General features: G+C 43.1%; 1 long non-coding RNA gene across 1 annotated transcript in view; it reads right to left on the bottom strand.

The window, feature by feature from the left end:
- The window catches only part of LOC109511528 (uncharacterized), a 118739-nt gene that overhangs the window by 1291 nt on the left and 100949 nt on the right, over positions 1-16499 (bottom strand). The gene's annotated exons all lie outside the window — the stretch shown is intronic.

Below are 16499 nucleotides of genomic sequence, written 5' to 3'. Positions count from 1 at the left end.
GGGGGGGGTTACAGTGAAATGGAAGAGAGGAAGAGGAGGAAGGCTGTGATACCGAGTGTCCAAAGTGCGAAGATTAGCCAATGATTCAGGGCGGTGGTTTCATATTGGTCGTCATCATCCATCCTTCATTTGAACTCATCAACGTTTGTTTTCGGCGAACCGAACGTGGAGTGACCGCCCGAGCCGAGCAGACGGGCGGGACCGGGCCGTGATTGAGCAAACAAGCGCCCAATCAATGATCCGCCCGAGCGTGTAACGCGTGCCAGTCAAAAGCGATTACATCCAAACGGCCCTCTTCCACTTCCGCTCCACTGCTCCGGGCAGCAGGCTGCAAGAAGCCAGTGGCCAGAGGATGGCCACGCGGCAATTTACCGCCCCCCCCCCCATTCCCCTGCACCCACAACGTGCCAAGTCACGTCAAGGAGACTCTATCAACCAGTGCTGTCAGAAAAGTTCCAGGACTGGTGCCACTTAACCCTTTCAGGGACAGCGGTTACGACAGAGGACGTAATCCTGCTCCAACTGAACAAAAACAAATGCCGCGGGGTATCTTTGGAGAAATGCTGGTTGATTTGGTCGACATATCCGTGCTGAGTGGATCCAATAAAAAAAAAAAATCTTTGATAAATTGGCCTGAAAGATCCAAGACTGTTTCACTCTTCACAAAAGGCCCATTTCTCTCAAATATTGTTCACAAATCTTGTCGAGATGTGTAATCGTGATCACTTCTCCTTTTCCGAGCTCATCCATCCACCTCACAGGCGTGGCAAGATGCTGATTAGACAGCATGATTATTGCACAGGTGTGCCTCAGGTCAATTTGCGAACGCCCAAGCGCAAACACAGCCGCCCACCGGTTCACACAAACACCGGAAACACACACGCACGCACAAGTGCGCGCGCTGGAGGCAGGCTGCGAGCGCGCCGGGTTTCCGTGTCGCGCGCCACATGCGAATGAGGCTAAAAGAAGTGAAACGCGGGCTTTGAGTCAAAGACAAGCTCGCGGCGTGCTGCGGGCAGCGAGCGCGCTCGGCTTGGCAAGCAACGGCGCCTTCTGTCCGCAGCCTCACTCGGCATCTAATGGCGCCTTTTCTTTTTGGAGGCTGCCTCTCAGCGCATTTGTTCAGATGTCAAGTCGCGAATTCGTCTTCCACATTTCTTGAGCGGCCATCTTCAAAATATTCACTTCGTTCAAGCTGTCTTGGGAACTACTGCATTCGCCAATACACCCAAGAGATTGTTTGCACTTTGATCTCGTCCTTCCGCATTTCTCGGCCAGTTCCAACCATTTCGGTTTTCACTTTTCAGCAAATCAATTTCTACGGGAATGACATTGAGTGTGAATGTGCGTGGAGGTGGAGGAGCTCAGAGGGGGTAAGGTAGGGCAAGGCGATTTAAAGATTTGAAAACAAATAAAATCTTAAAAAGAACTTTAAAATGTATCGGGAGCCAATGGAGGGATACCAGAATTGGAGTCGTCCCTCCCTCTTATGAGTAACAGTCAAGAGCAGCATTTTGGACCAACTGGAGACGCTTAATGGAGGATTGGCTGACTCCAAAATAAAATGCATGACAGTAATCCAGCCGAGAAGCGCTCATGAGAAAGGAAACGCTTCACTTGAGCCAGCTGGACTAAACAGCACCAACGTCAAACTATTCAGCTCCTTCAGGGCATTTTAGGAATGCTTCCCAGTTTCCAAATTCCCACATTTTCAAAATAAAACTCTCAAACTGAAAGATATTCTGACCTATCATTCCAAACAAAAATCTCACATTCGACATTTTCACATTTCATTTCATTCCACACAATTTCAGTTCAACATCAGCCGTTCAAAATTCACATGCAATTTCCACAGAAGTTACATTCTACAGTTTAATATTATTATTATTGTTATGATGATGATTATTATTAGCCTCTCTTTTCCCTGTCACAGTGAGCGAGAGTGTGGTTTTTTTTTGTTTTTTTTTAACGTTCCTTCCGAGGAAACTTCTTTTGTTTCTGTTCAGAGTTTGAGAAAAGGGGCCGCTACTCAGCGCTGATGCCTTGGAGACTGGGGAGGGTTTTTTTTTTTCTCCTTTTTTCGAAACAGTTTTATGTATTCTTTATGATGTGATATACAGCCCGGGAGAGAGAACAGTGGGTAACAACATACCCTTGCCAGTTTTCATTCCAGGCGTGATGTGACGGATGAAAATAATACAAGACGACGACGAGAGCGTCCGTCTGTCGGCACCTGAGCTTTTCTCTGAAAGCGTAGCCTCGGTCATGCTATTCCATTATTATTATTATTATTATTATTATTATTTGTTATTTACCCAATCTTGCTGCTGTAGACTGTAAATTTCCCCAATGTGGGACAAATAAAGGATATCTTATCTTATCTTATTTATATTTTTTACAAAACAGTTAATGCAGACATGATCATCGTGAAAAAAAAGAGGAACTGATACTGTATTACAATACTTGGCCGAGCAGTAGCACGACAGAGATAACGCACAAAAAAAAAAAGCAGCAGGATGAACTGGTTTGCTCGTTAAAAAAAGCAAGACAAAGTAAGACGATTGGATGGATGGATATAGCTTAGATTAAGAGAGAGAGAGAGATTTATATTCATTCAAAAAATTGTTAGCAATGAATTTTTATTTGAATTATTTGAACTGTTTTTGTGCTCATTACATGACTTTTATTTTAAATTCCTTTCCAAATTTCATTTCACATTTTTTAAGAATTGTAATTTAAAATGTGATTAGTTTTTTCTTTTTCTCATGACTTTTATTGTCTGCATCAAAAATGTAATTCCTTCCATTTTTTTTTATCAACCTATCATTGATTGGCATTATTCCTTTCATTAATTTCTACAATGAAAATCTGCCATCTTCCCCCCCATAAAAAGACACTCATATGATTCCAAATCTGGCAACACATTGAGCTCGCTTTCAATTTGTTGTCTGAACTGTATCCCCAAAAAATGCGTACCCTCATAAAGCAAGTTATCTGACGTCAAACTGTAGGCACGGGCACCGCCGGTTAGGAAGGCAAAAGAAGTGGGAACGATCTTTCACAGGCAGACCTTCTAACAAGTGATTATAGCCAACACTCGGCACTACCTCGTCTCCCGCCTTCTATTCGCCCTCGGGGAGGGTGACAAGAGAGAGGCGAGCTGGCAACGTTCGTTTGTGTGTGTGTGTGTGTGCGTGTACCCTGCCTGCTTCAGCATATTGTGGCCCTCCAACACAAAAAGATGATTAGGGGGGGATTTTCTCCGGGGCAGAACAGCATGCCTTTAAGACCCAGACAGCTGGTAAAAGATGTTCAAGAAGAAAGAGATATTATACACTTGAAGGAAATAGAATAAATACAACTCCCCCCCAAAAAAAGGAACCGTTTGCCAAGGCTATGGAAGCAGCTGGGCGACATATTCCAACGAGGAAAAACAAGGAGGTAAGTCCAGCGTCCAAACTGTTGCTCATGTTATACCTTGAGGGACCCCGTCAAGTGAATTCAGAGATTGGTTTCGAAATACATGGTACCCTTTTGAAGATAGCTGCGCATAGACTGAGAAGCATGTAGTACGTAGCTGTGAAGAGAAAGCGGTGCACTTTTTGTCAGCGCTTTTGATGGGTGTGGCGAAATGACACCCGCGACGTCTCACCCGATAGAAGAACTTGAGAGCCTTTCTTCACATAAGAGGTTATCTGATGCAATGGTGTGCATTTTAATCATCATTATGAGACGCAAGCCTGTTAGCTTGCAAGCTAACGCAATGACAGGCTAGCACCTGTCATTGCGTGGTGGAAAGTTCGGGATATATCCCAACCACCCGGGGGCTTTAGGCAGGTCTATTTTGGTGGCTCAAACATGGCATCCTGATTAAAATATTGCGCTTATGGAATATTAATTAAACAGAAAAAAAAAAAAAACTATATATTTTTTTCCCCCCCATCTCAAGTGGTGACTATTTTGCCTGCCACTCGCTCTAGACTGAATATGCTTAACGTCTCTCCGGTTTATCTTATTTCACAAACGTAATACTTGTCAGAATATGGTGTTCAGACTAATAGGGGGGAGGAGGGGAGCATAGGACATTTTACTGAAAAGAAAATGTTATAATTGACGCTATTTTAATAAAAATCAAATGTGGCCCAATGCAGCGGTTAGCAGCTAGCACAAGAAGCTATTGCAGTATTTTACTTAATTCCATCTCGTTAAATAAAACAAACAGACCAACTTGGGTGCCTGATTGCTGGTTGCAGAGGATCCACATCAAAGCCCTTGTCTTGACAAAAACTTGGCAAGACCCTCCCCAAATTTTAAAACACAACAGTGCTTAAACCGCCCATGTGAAAATTGGTGACAATGACAGCGAAATACTCAAAAGTACTTGGACGTCTTTTCTGCTTTAGATTTCATCCTGGTACGAATTAAAAGGCGGTCGAGTGAAGACGTCCTATGTGTAGGTGCCGCCCCCTTTTCAGGGGTGAAACGCACACATCGACTCCAATCAAAATAAACTCCTGCCCCCAATATTAAAACCCCGTCTCGGAGCTCATATGAAGCCCGCCAACAATATCTATGTATTCCTTTATGCAATATGCCTTTAATAAACATAGTGTCAGAAGGAAACCAAATCACGGGTGGCTGAGAGCATGTAAAAAAATCAATTAAAACGAAGTCACCGAGCTGGCTGCCCAATTGTCTGTGGCACTTATTTGATATAATATGGTTAATACCACTGGCTGGCTAAATTAACACAATTTCGTCATCGCGCGTGTGTGCCTATTAGTGTGTGTGCGTGTGTGTGTGTGTGTGTGTGTGTGTGTGTGTGTGTGTGAATGTGGGGGGAGGGCACTTGGCTCCGAGGGGACCTCTGGGAGTGAGATTAATACAACACTTGAAGTCAACAATAGAGCTGACCATAGAGGAGCTCAGATGTACGCCAAATCTACCAACGGCGGATTTGCAGCCTTCTTAAATCACAAAAAGAGCCTCATTTTAATGATTAAACAAAAAAAGAACAGGGGGGGGGGGGCTTTAATGAACTGTGAATTGACAGGGGCTTTAGCCAAAGAGGAAATAATGGCGAACAAGGAGAAGGATTTCAAATACGAGCCCTGGAAATGGTAGCTTCAATGACCGAGGCTCTATTAGCGTTCCCGAATGTTAACTGACTTTAATAGCATTAGCATCGCCATCCGTAGATAGGTCATATTGGGTTTTTTTTTGTTTGTTTGTTTTATTCTTTTTTTTTTCAACCTAGCGAGTCATTTCTGGGGTTTTCCGGTAAAATGGCCGACTTGCCGTTCATTTTTGGACGTCGGTTATTGAGAGTTTTCATGATGAACGTGTAGATCAGTGAAATTGGTATCGGGGGACAATTTTTTTTGACTATCTGAGGGCAGGTAAGTGAGTCAGTTCTGGTCGTTCCAACTTGGTAAAAAAAAAAACCTCCAAAACGTGGATGGATAACATGGTTTTTGAGTATGGATTCTTGGAATTTTTTTGTGTGTCCTACCAAATTTTATAACCATAGATTGGTCATATTGTTTTTTTTTTGTTTGTTTGTTTGTTTGTTTTATTCCTTTTTTTTCAACCTAGCGAGTCACTTCTGCGTGTCACGCCTGGGAAAAATATGAACATGGAGAGTTCAACACCAAAATGTCTGACTTTGCGTTTATTTTCAGGTAAGGGTCCTTGAGACTTTTTTTATATGCATTTTGTTATAGCAGACGTGTCTACTGAGTTTCACGTCAAGTGGCGAAACTAGTGTTGGGGGGCCAATTCTTTTTTTTTTTTTTTTACTTTCCAGGCACATGGTTCTCCGTAACTAACATACACAGGTTTCATCCCAAAATGTCACAGAATTTTGTGGACATTGATGAAAGTGGAATTAGTGGACTATTGTTTTGTTCACTTTCCAAAGCTGTGATTCAATTCTAGTGTGGCAGCGACTGAGGCAAAATACCCTAAATGTGGGGTTCCATCCTAAATGTACGAGGTCCTTGACTTTGAGTTTGTTTAGATTCGTGAGCCTTTTTTTTTGTGGGTCAAATCATAAATGACACGTCTCAAAATATTCCAGTTGCGAAGTAGCACTATCTCCATGGGCAGAAATTCTAAACATTTCATTTGGAGCAAACATTGATTTTCATCGGGTTGAGCACACCTGCAAAATTTTGGGGAGCGTATCAATTACAAGCCAAAACATTGATCATCGATTTATTCAAAAACTCATTTCTGGTCATGTCAGGACATTCCATTTCCTGTTCTCTGGTTATCATGACAGGTACACTTCAGCTTGATGGCCTTCGCTGAGTCAAGAAAAAGGTCACGGCGACACAACGGCCAATCTTGTGTCAGATTCAATTCTAGTGTGGCAGCGACTGAGGCAAAATCCCCTAAATGTGGGGTTCCATCCGAAATGTACAAGGTCCTTGAGTTTGAGTTTGTTTAGATTCGTGAGACTTTTTTTTGTGGGTCAAATCATAAAAGACACGTCTCAAAATATTCCACTTGCGAAGTAGCATTATCTCCATGGGCAGAAATTCTAAACATTTCACTTGTAGCAAACATTGATTTTCATCGGGTTGAGCACACATGCAACATTTTGGGGAGAGTATCAATTACAAGCCAAAACATTGATCATTGATTTATTCAAAAACTAATTTCTGGTCATGTCAGGACATTCCATTTCCTGTTCTCTGGTTATCATGACAGGTACACTTCAGCTTGATGGCCAATCTTCTGTCGCCGCTATACTTCTGTGCCAGAGAGGCCAAATCTAACACTGTGGAATGTGCAGTTTTGACATTTTTTGCGCGACCTTTCGAGGCTTATTTTTCCAGAAAATTCGGAACCTTTGGGGAATTCCTTCATTTTTACCACATGCCAAAACGGGAAATTGATTGTCCAAACGGGCAGACAGGCTCCACCAATGGTCACACTCCTTGACTGTGTCTTTACACTCCCAAGCCACATGGCTGGTCATTGTTGGTGGCGCAGTGCGTGTGGGTAGTGATGCATGAGCTTCAATGGATCGTTTGTATGGTGTTGCAAGCAATTGATTCTAAGGGGGTAGTGGGGGGGGTGGAGGGTCCAGCATCCACCACCTCTACCTCCGAAGGCCTGCTGGGAGTTGGAGCTGCAGGGGTGGTACTGACTGAGGGTCACAAGGCATTGTTCAGCGCCCCCGCCCCACTCCTCTCACGCCGTCTGGAAGCTGTCACACACGTGTAATGGATGGTGAAAGAAACACCGCGAGGGGGAGGAAAGAAGGTGATGTGCTTTTGGGTGTTTCCTACTCGGCGACTTTGACGAATGGGGGGGATCAATGGGATGGCAGAAGCGCCGCAGTGACAGATGACAGGAAAAAAAAATAGCTACATTAGCTCACTTATCGGCTTTTATAATTTCACTTACATGTTAGGTACGAAGAGGCTAGCAAGGACGGGGGCGGAGGAAGCGCAGCTGCGTGGCGTTGCAGGCACAAGTCTATTCACGTAAACAACTAAGGTGCAACTCATCCTCTGGCTGAGTGAATGTCATGGCTTGCGATAGGCTTTTGGCAGGAGGCCCAAATTTGTTCTAACAGGCATCGCGCCAATATGAATATCACAAATGCGAAGCGCTAAGATGAAGTCTTTCTTTCACTCCTATTCATTTTTGAACCAAGAATATGACACGAATGTTCTGTGACAGTAGTGTGATGGTTTGGGGCTGACGTGCTACTCCAGGACCTGGTTAACTTGCTGTTATCAATGGAATTCAAGTCTTCAGGACAACATTTTGAGAATTTCAGTTTGAGACTTCAAGCGAACGCACATTTGGGTTCTGAATCCCGATGACACTTGAAAACACATCAGCAATCCACTTTGGAATGGCTTAAAAGAAACAAAATGAAGGTTTTGCATTGGCCTAATCGATGTCCAGACTTGAATCTGAATTCTAGATTAATAGTTAATACAACATTATGAAGAAATATTGATGGAATTATTTCATGAACAAAAATCTATTTTCTTTTTCGGCTCAGATGACAGCTTTGCACATCTTGGTATTTTCTCAGTCAGCTCGATGATGTGGGTGCTGCTTAATGATGTGGAATGACTTTCAGATCAGAGATGCGCATTATCAAGAGTTTATAACTTGACTTTCTTGATCTCTTCATGTGTTTGAGACCATCTGAAAAGGTGTTTCCAATATTTTGACTTTTCAAAACCGTGTCGTGTAAACACCCCCTCATGCATACTTGGGATGGGGGTTGCGAAATCAAACACTGTGTGTTTGTGTGCGCGCGAGACAAAGCCAATGAGGCTTAATGAAGACACTTAAGCGTGCGATCACAGATGGCTTTCTGTTGTGCGTCCAAACGCTCGCGCGGGACATCTCACCGAGTTGAAAGGAAGTGCCAAAGGCGATGCTGCCAGTGGGCTTCCACCCTCGGTGGAGGGTCAGGACCAGTCTGTGCGTAAAATGAAAGAAGAGGCCCAAAATCGGAATGGCTGTGTGATCTCAAATTTGTGTGTGCATCTCACACGCAGAGTTCCAGACTTCCGGCTAGTCCAAACACAATCATTTTAGCATTATGCGTTAGCATTAAGCTAGTGGACTTTTATTAGACAAAATGATACTGTGTCGTTGAACATTTTGGCGTTTCAATTTACAATGGCTAATTTTCTTTTGTCTGATGCGTACATTTTACAATTAACTCAAACAGCTCGAAGTTAGCAAGCTTGGGCTCTTATTTGGAAAACTGTGCACGCACGTCTTTGTCTTTCTTTAGCTTAAGTGATATTATAGGATAGACGACTGTTTCTTGACCGTGAGAGAGTGAAAACAAGAGCTAAGAAATGCGGGGCTCCAGCAGGCGGCCCTGGGATCAGACAGAGGATTATTTCAACCGAAGGCGGCTCCGAGCAAGGAGCCACTCGGAGGTGCGATTTGACAATCCACGTGTCAAAGCGTCGGCCCCGGCGCCAGCTACTGCAGAGCATCGGCAGACGGCGGCGTTCACATATCCGGAGGGGGCAGCGAGAGAGTAAAGCGATATTTTTGTTGGGTTTATACGTCCTGTTGACTCTCCTTGCTGGTGCTGCTGCTGCTGCTGTGTTCGCAGCGTTTGCAATTGGGCCGAGAAAGAAAGAAGTGGCGCGTAAAGGACAAAGCAATAAACAGAATGACACCCAGTCGTTCTGTTTATTGCTTGTTGGTCTCAATTGACAGGTGTTTGAAGTCACTTGTTGCTAGGCAGAGTTTGTGATGCCAAATTAGTGAAAAATAAATACATAAATAAATAAACAAACAGTGAACTTCTTTTTCCACTTTTACATGGAAATTTAGGATGCTTTTTAAACAATATTGAACATGTTCTCATCAGTTTGTAATGAGGACGGTTTGACACTAGAACAGATGATTTATATTTTCCATTACTTAAAATGGGAAAAATATAACAAGTTTAAAATCAAACTGAAACAATTTCTTTTTACATGTTTGTAAAAATAAATAAATAAATAAATAAACAAATAATAATAATAAAAAATAAATTTAGGTCTTTCTGTTTAATGATCTGGTTTTGTACGTTTATTTTTCATTTGCTTGAGTTTTTATTTAATTACTTTTTTTATAAAACACATTTTAGTTCATAATTTCATGAAATTAAATTTTGGAAAAAAAATGTAATGTTTCAGTTGCAAATTATTTTTCATGATTATGTTCAGGTAAATTTTTCATTCATTATTTAAATTACCACTCATTTATGCTTTAATTTATTCAGATTTATTTGTGCCTAATTTTATTTAGCTTCTATGTTTTAATGATGAACTTTGACAAACATTCCAAGGTTTTTTTCCACCTGTATTTTTTGTTGTTGTTAAAAAAAGCATTACTTTGGAATCGCGTTCTTGAATGAAACAGTACTTTCCACATAATGTATTGATTTCAAAAGAATATGTAAATATTTTTAAGTTACAATTATTCATGAATGAAAAAAAATCCCCAAATATTTGTTTTACTTCTCTTGGTTCATTTTTCACATGTTGATGTTCTGTTTTTATGATTGTAATTTTCTCGTGGCCTTCCAACATAAAGTGAAGAGCCTTGAAATTGTTTTTTTTTTTTTGTTGCATGTTAACAATTGTAAACATGTAGGAAAGAAATCGCGCAACAAGTCCTGCACTGCAAATGATGTGCACTGACGCACACGACGCCAGCGGCTCGTTTGAAGTCGGCGCATGGCTGCAAATCAACCCGCGCGCTGAGCGCTGGTCATTCCTTTGAAAAACAACAAAACACATCGCTAAAGAAAGGTACGTTGCATATGCTTGCCAACTCCCGCGTCGCTGTCAGCGACTCTTCCTGCTGGTCATTTTTAATCCTTTGCCAACAACTGCTGATAAACTTGCTTGAAAAGTCCTCTCCCTGGAGTCGGGCGGAATTTCCAATGAATGGCCCAGGGGCGAAATTGTTTTCTTCCTTCCACGTTGCACCCACTCACACGCAGAAGAAACAAACAGGTAGACAGAAACACATTGAATAACGTTGGTGGTTGGGGGGGGGGTCTTCATGGCAAGGCAGAACTTGTTAGAGAGAGGTAATATCAGGGTATAAATAAATCCTCCGTATCACAGATGTGTGAGGTGGGGGGAGAAGAGGGGCTGGGAGCATAAAGAGAGCCATCCATCAGTCTCCCAGGGGAGCGGGACAAATTAAAGCCCATAAAAGGGCCTCATTACTGGGGGCAGCTCTCTCCTGTCTCGGCCTCCCCTCATCTTTCCACATCACCTCTCTTTCCCGCGTTCGCTCTCTCAACGCTCACTCTTTCCCTTTCTATCTCTCACACAAACACACATGCAAACATCCCACTATCAAGGGCAAATGATGCACATAAAAAGAAATAAATAAAACAAAGAAGGAATCCAGGGATACTGCTAATAAATCCGGATGACAATGTTCACAGGCGCCCGCTGATTCATTCCACTTTAGTGTGCACACATGCATGTACGAACATACCTATAACATACACACACACACACACACACACACACACACACAGAGAGAGAGAGAGAGAGAGAGCGAGAGAAAAGCCAGCGCGGTAGTCGACTGGTTAGCACGTCCACTTCACAGTGTTTTGCCCATGCCTGCGTGGGTTTTCTCCGGGTGTTCCAATTTCTTCTCACATTCCAAAAACATGCGTGGCAGGTTAATGGAAGACTCTAAATTGTCCCTGGGTGTGAGTGTGAGCGCGGATGGTTGTTTGTCTCTGTGTGCCCTGCGAATGGCTGGCAACCGGTTCAGGGTGTCCCCAGCTTACTGCCCGACGGCTGGTATAGGCTCCAGCACACCCCCGCGACCCTTGTGAGGATAAAGTGGAGCGGAAATGGATGGATGGATTGAGATATCCTGTGAAAAACATATGTCCATTTTTGGTCATTTTTTAATTTTAACGTTAATGGGGTGTCTGCATTTCGATTTACTGTAATGTGTATTGTATATTCATAATGTGAACGTGAGTGTGAATGCTCGTTTGTCTGTTTGCGCCCTGCGGTTAACTGGCAACAATTCTAGGAGTGTATCCCGGCTTCTCTCCCCCAAAAGTCAGCTAGGATGGGCTCCAAGTCACCCTTATGAGGCCAAACGCGATTGGAAATGGACAGATCTCAACGGGGTGTAATTCTATTGAAAGGGGTTAGCTTAGAGATGAGCGAGAAGCGTGCCGACGGTGAGGAAAAACAGATTTTCTACGAAATTAGCCAGCAGTGTGAGCGCAAATTCCGCAATAAGTCTCCTGTAAATAAAAGCAATTCTCCGTCCATTTGGACAAAAGTATCCGCTCAATCCCGCGCAGATCCCGCACATGAATTATTGAGGCGGCGAGGGGACCGCAGAGCAGTCGAAGCTCCAATGCACCCGGGGGAGAGCATATTTCATATCTTTTTTCTTTTTTTATTTTTTGTGTGCTGTATGGAGCCGCCAATCAAGCTGTGATTTGGTATAAGTATCACTGTTGACACACGGCGATGTAAGAAGCCAAATATCTCGGCCCAGGCTACAAACTTTACGTACATAGATGTCACGGCCTTTGTTTGGTCGTTTCAATTTCTGTTTTGGTGATTTTTGCCTGTTGGTTCCAGTCGATAAAGAATCCGTTATGGTTGAGACACGGTGGCCAATGAAAATTTAAAAATAAAAGTTTTGGCTTGATGGTTGGGAAAACCTTGTTCGTTAGTGTTGCAGTTATCGTTTGTACAGTAAAGGCATGAATCCACCAAAAATCCTTCAACCGGTTGAACAACACCTTCCTGATCAAGCTAGCTATAGACCAGAACCACGAGGCACTCATTTTAAAAGTAGCCCATATGTGACAGAATTCCTCTTTGGTTCACAAAGACACATTTTTACTGAACAATTGACAGTTTGATGTTGAGATGGATGTCAAAAAGAGGAGATGGCACACTCAGAGCATTGGAATCCCGCAAGGCTCTGTCTTGGCTTCACTTTTGTTTGACATTCATACCAGGACTGCCCAACCAGCATGTTATTATTATTATTATTATATACTTTGTGTTTGTGTACGTTACAGCTTGTGCACGCATGTCTCACATACGCACTATATCTACATTTTTTTTAAGTCGGTAATCTAAGTACGTGAAACTGAACGAACCTTCAGCACAGGAAAAAAAAAAAGATGACGGCGCAGATCGGATTGATTTCCCAATCCATACAGCTGTTTTTAGACACGTCACAACCGAAGCGGTAACAGCTCGGACGAAGGCTTAAATCACAGCTGAATCTGTCAGCAAGACAAGTGATTGTTTTTTTCTTGACTTGGGGAAAACAAACAAAAAAAATGTCTGAAGAAAAGAAACCTCAAAGCTACCAAACCTAGACAAAAACACGGAACCCATGTGGAGAAACACAATAAACCACATCGTTCAATCTATCGGTTCAATCAAGACCTCGAAGAAGCAAATAACACTGCCCCGAAACAGGTTACGTTTTGGTGCGACAAATAATCATGATGAAGAGTCTTCCGTGGGAGGGGCTAGGAAGCTTTGACACATTATGAAGGTTGAAGCGAGGGAGAACGGCAGGATGTAAACCAACGGAAAACTTGGCGAGCTGGTGCAGACCTCGGGGGGGGGGGGGGGGGGGGGGGGGGGGCGGTTGACGGCAGGCACGCCGGCCCCGCGGAGACGCCGGAAAAAGAGGCCCCGCGTAACATCTCGCTTTATTTTCCTCGACGCAACGCCAAGGCCCCCTCGCTTTCATACTTTTGTCTTTCCAGCTCCAAAACCCGCACGTCAAAGCGCATAGATGATGATTATTTGCATTAAATTATTAATATGCACATGGTAACCCAGCTGGGCTTTGGAGTCGGCGCGAAAAAAAAAAAAATAAAGTAAAAAAAAAATAACGGCGCGCGCATTCTTTTCATGATGAGCACGGCGAGGAGCAACTTCAGAGCCGGTAGCCCCTCATTTAAATCAAGTCAGAGATGGTATTGATTCCACACTCGCACCCACACACATGCCTTTCCAAAACATTTTTTTTTTCTAATTCAAGGAGGGGGAGTGAGGGAGGAGGGGGGGGGGGTAAGTCCCCATAGAGCTCCAAACAAAGAGGACAGACTTGTTTGAGGGTAATACTCTTGTGCGCAGAGTGAGGCATACACTAACAAGAACGAACACACTTAAGGAAGTGGGAGGGAATGTTGCAAACTTCTTGGAATGCGCATCCATGGCCGACAACACTCCTGGTGAAACTGTTTGGATTTTAGGCGTCTTCCACATGAATGCGCCAAAACTCGGTGGTGCCCCTTGGAAAGTTTACAAAAAAATCAAGAACATATAAATAGGAGGTGGGGGGTCTAAAGTGGGCTGGGGGGGTCTAAAGTGGGCTGTCACCTACCAAGATCACGTTAAGCTTTGGCTACAAGACAACATGGTGCCCACCGTGTGCGCACTTGTTATGGGAGTGTCAGCCTGCAGAGGAATGGCGGCTTATTATTGGTGATTTCACACAGATTGATGTGCACTCACAGAAGAGGCCCGTTGCAGGGGCTTTGCGGGCGAGGCTTTGTCGATGGATCGCCTGATCAAAGTGCTCGGCGTGTCTCTTTGTTTGTTTCATGTGTACGCAAGCCACAGTTGGTCTCTTTTACGAAGCACCGGGTTGGGAAAAAAATGCTAATTTAAAAAAAAAAAAAAAACTAATTTTCAGGCTGTTTCATGAATAGACAACATTTGTGAGTGGACTGTGTGTGACATTATGAAGTGGATGTTTAGATTGAAAACGGAGAGAGAGAGTATATTTGGGTACTGTATGGAAAAAAAAATTCTGCTCACACAATCAAGACAGTCAATAAAACACAGGTGTCAAAGTCAAGGCCCGGGGGCCAGATCCGGCCCGCCACATCATTTTATGTGGCCCGCGGAAGCAGATCAAGCATGTCAATTTGCATGATGCTTGCGAAAATCTCTACCAAAATTTTAATTTGTCATAAATAAGAGACATGTTGTAAACATTTTCTTGGAACCAAATCCCTCATTACAGTAATTAAACAATAGTTGAATAAAGTTTTTTTTTTTTGGTTTCAGTCATAACGGCCCTGCAAGGGAAACGGTAACTAAAATGTGGCCCACAATAAAAATGAGTTTGACACCCCAGCAATAAAACAACCATTAACACAGGGGGTGGAGGGAAGTGAAATATAGTGGAGATGAAAAGTCTACACCCCCCCGACCAAATGGCACATTTCCCCAACCTCCCTCCCCTCACAGCCCCCCAGCCGCCAATATTTAAAAAAACGAGAGTGGAAGTAAAAACGAACAAATGAGATCACACGGTTGCACAAGTGCACACACCCTCTTCTCAAAGGGACGGACAGTGGCTGCGATTTGTGTTTGGTAACCTCATTCAGTGAAGCAAATTGACTTTGCAGAATGAAGGAGTGTTAACCTTTTCCACCAATACGTCTGAGCTGTCGCCTTTAAAAATCACCGGGTCACATGATGCGTTTTGGTTCGCTTTAATTCCACGCAAACCGAGCAATCTAAGCAATTAATAACTCATTTTCTCCTGTCACAACAACGCTTGTTTTTCCAACCCCGATGATCTTTTCCATTTGCAGCCGACCGATTATGGAGGCAAATGTCACATGTGTATGTATGAACTCGAAAATTATGACAGAGGAGCTGCCTTTCAACATCGATGGTGCTGAACAAATACGTTCGGCTCGAACCCAAAGCAAGGTTGATGCCAAAGTTTCGAAACACCGGCAACTGCCCCAAAAATTCAAAACGTTTGTGTGCTGGGGTCGTACACAACCCTAATTCGATTTTAATACAAAAATCTCATTCATACTGTCCATTCGAAATGGGAGTCAGCACACAACCGCCATCCGTTAAAGTTCCCCAAATCAAGTTCAGCTGTTCTAGTAGGCTTTCCCCGGCGTTTTTTTGCAGTCACATCTTCAGTCGGGGAAAGGTTTAAAAAATGACGATGAAAAGATTATTCTCTGTCATTTATTCTTTTTTTTTAGATAGACATATATTGTATTTATTTATGTAGTGTGTAAGGAGCCAAGAAGAAGTTCCAGATCATTTTCTGTTCGGGTTCCAGTGCTCCGGAATGACTAACCCACGAATATTCGAGCCATTATCTCAGTAGAAATTTTTCAAACAGGAGCAGTCTGGTCATCCTGGAAGAGGGGAATCCCCCATTTGCGGCCCTTTCTCAAGGTTTATCATTTTCACTAGATTTTTTTTTCCAGTTTTTCCTTGCACTCCTTGGGGTTAAAATCAGGGAATGTGGTTAATATTTGTCAACTGTGGGCATGTGAAGCTATTTTTGGGCTATATAAATACATTTTGATTTGATAGGCCCTGCCGTAATTGCAGAAAAGTTTGGGAAAGGATGAAGGGGAAAGTTTACAGGATAAAGCCCTTGTTTTGTTTTGTTTTTTTTTTGTTTGTTTTTTTTCTTTTTTCCCCCCCTGTAATGAAACATGAAACGCTCCATTGAGTCGATATTTAAAAGATGACAATTAGCATCCATGTGTCAAATTTCCAAACTTACTCGATGTGCTTTTCACAAGCGCTTGGGAAGCTGAAATCAGCAGTGCATGCACAAAAATATATATAATAAAAAAAAAAAAAAAAAAGAAAAAGAAAAGGAGGGGGGAAAAAATCTGGCTGAAACTACACAAGAAACAGAGTGTGTCTTTTAATGAAGCAACCGTGGTCCTCGGTCGTAATTTTCAAAGAAGCAAGCCCAAGATTAAAGTCAAAGGAGTCTCCCAATGGCTTCAACTCAGCGCTGCTTTGAAAAATACCCCCAGTGTACAAAAATGCCCCCCTCCCTCCCCGCCTTTACTCCCCCACATCCACCACCTCTTCACCCAGCCCATCATCATCATCATCATCTTTTCGCTCGTCTTTGCTTTCTCTTCTGCGCTTGAGCCACCAATTCTCGCCCCCTGATCCCATCATTAAGAAGGCTCAGGCAGA

Source organism: Hippocampus comes, unplaced genomic scaffold, assembly GCF_001891065.2.
Source record: "Hippocampus comes isolate QL1 unplaced genomic scaffold, H_comes_QL1_v1.1 scaffold7, whole genome shotgun sequence".
NCBI lineage: Eukaryota > Metazoa > Chordata > Actinopteri > Syngnathiformes > Syngnathidae > Hippocampus > Hippocampus comes.
The sequence above is the reverse complement of the archived record's forward strand: the minus strand, read 5'-3'. Positions and strand labels throughout refer to the sequence as shown.